The following is a 2,194-nucleotide window of genomic DNA, read 5'->3' as shown; positions in this document are numbered from 1 at the left end:
TTCTCTTTCGCCAAATGTCTCATTGGTGTTTCTTTTGTGCTGAAGCCAAGCTGACTCATCGGTACAACACTCGCGCCAATCATATGAGAATCATGGAACATCTTGAGCAAGAGAACAGAGAGTTGAAGGACGAGATCACTCGACTGACTGCCATGATGGTGTAAGTGTTGGCTGCTCAGAGTCAATCTTCTCCAACACCCGCAACTCCTCTTCCTCCTCAGAGGACTGTTATTTCAGAGGTGGCTACCTCTACCATGCCTACTGCTATCGCTCACTTTGCGCCTACTATGCCTGCCGAATTCCCGTGGGGAATGCCGCCAAATTTCGTACCTGAAGGCTTTGTGCCTCATTTTGCTTCTATGTCGGCATTTAGCCCGGTCATGTCTGTGCCACCTCCCGTTGTGCACACCCTACCTCGTGTAGAGGACACCATTTATCATTCCGAGCCATCTGAGGGCCCAAATGTTTATGAGAAAATGGACGAGATGAATGATCAATTTCTTAAGCTATGAAAGGAATTGAAGACGTTGAGAGGCAAGGATTTGTTTGGGAAGAGTGTTACTGAGTTATGTCTGGTGCCAAATGTGAAGATTCCGTTGAAATTCAAAGTGTCTGACTTTGAAAAATACAAAGGGAACACATGTCCGCTCATTCATCTAGTGATGTACGCTCGCAAGATGTCTACCCAAACTGACAACGATCAACTATTGATACACTACTTCCAAGACGGTTTGACCGGTGTTGCGCTCTGTTGGTATATGGGGTTGGACAGTGCAAGCATTCGCACTTTCAACAATTTGGGAGATGTTTTTATCAAGCAGTATAAGTACAATATGGATATGGAGCCTGATAGAGACCAATTGAGGTCTATGTCTCAAAAAGATAAAGATACATTCAAAGAGTACGCGCAGAGATAGAGAGAATTAGTTGCTCATATCACTCCTCCTTTAGAGGAGAAAGAGATGACAAAAATCTTTTTGAAGACCCTGAGTTCATTTTATTATGAACACATGATTGCCAGTGCCCCCAGTGACTTTATCGAAATGGTAAATATGAGGATGAGGCTTGAGGAAGGTGTCCGAGAAGGACATTTGTCAAAGGAGGAAGCATCATCAAGTAAGATATATGGCAACAATTTTGGGAAGAAGAAAGATAGCGAAGCTAATGCAATTTCTAGTGGGAGGCAGAGGAGGCCTCAGATCAAAAAGAATCAACCATCCCGTCAACACCATCATCAAGTATCTTCATTCATTCCTGTATTCTCGAATAATCAAGCAACACCAATTCAACAACAACAACAACATCAACAACAACAACCACAACAATTAACAAACACCTACAACAAGAACAATACCAACAATCATCATCAACACAACTTTGAGAGGAAGAAGGTCTCTTTTGACCCGATTCCTATGACTTATGCAGAGCTTTACCCATCTTTGGTTCTCAAGAACCTACTCCAACCGAGAAACCCGCCACAAATTCCAAAACCACTTCCATGGTGGTACAAGCCTGAACTCCGTTGTGCTTTTCACCAAGGAGCACCCGGGCATGACATAGAGAATTTCTATCCGCTCAAGTATGAGGTTCAGAAGCTAGTTAAAAGTGGAGTGGTGTCCTTTGAGGACCGTGCGCCAAACGTGAAAGCAAATCCATTGCCCGCTCATGGGAACTCTTCTGTTAATATGGTGGACGATTGTCCTGGGGAGTTTAAAGTGTTTATTTTTGTTTCATCCGGAGGTCCTTGGTGACGATGCATAAGGACATTTGTATGGTGAGTGATTGTGAGCATGACCATGATGGTTGTGCTATCTGCAATGTCAACTCGAGAGGTTGTGAGGTTGTGAAAAGGGACATCCAGCGGTTGATGGATGAAGGCATGATTCAGATTGTTCAATCCCGTCATGTAGATGACGATGTGAATGTCATAGTTCCTGTTTTCAAGAATCCCGAAAGAGTGGTGATTTAGTACGACAACAGTAACAGTAACAACGTTAGCAACAGATCGGTATCGCCGTTGGTTATACGGTTAGCGGGTCTAGTCCCGTATTCATCCGATAAAGCTGTTCCGTATCAGTACAATGCAACAATGAAGAAGGATGGTCAAGAGGTCCCGTTGCCTATGACCAACTCTGTAGTGAGCATTACTGATGTTACCAAGGTGACCCGCAGTGGTTGTGTGTTTGGGCCGGTG

Source organism: Lathyrus oleraceus, chromosome 5 (assembly GCF_024323335.1).
Source record: "Lathyrus oleraceus cultivar Zhongwan6 chromosome 5, CAAS_Psat_ZW6_1.0, whole genome shotgun sequence".
NCBI lineage: Eukaryota > Viridiplantae > Streptophyta > Magnoliopsida > Fabales > Fabaceae > Lathyrus > Lathyrus oleraceus.
Note: the sequence above shows the minus strand (reverse complement) of the source record.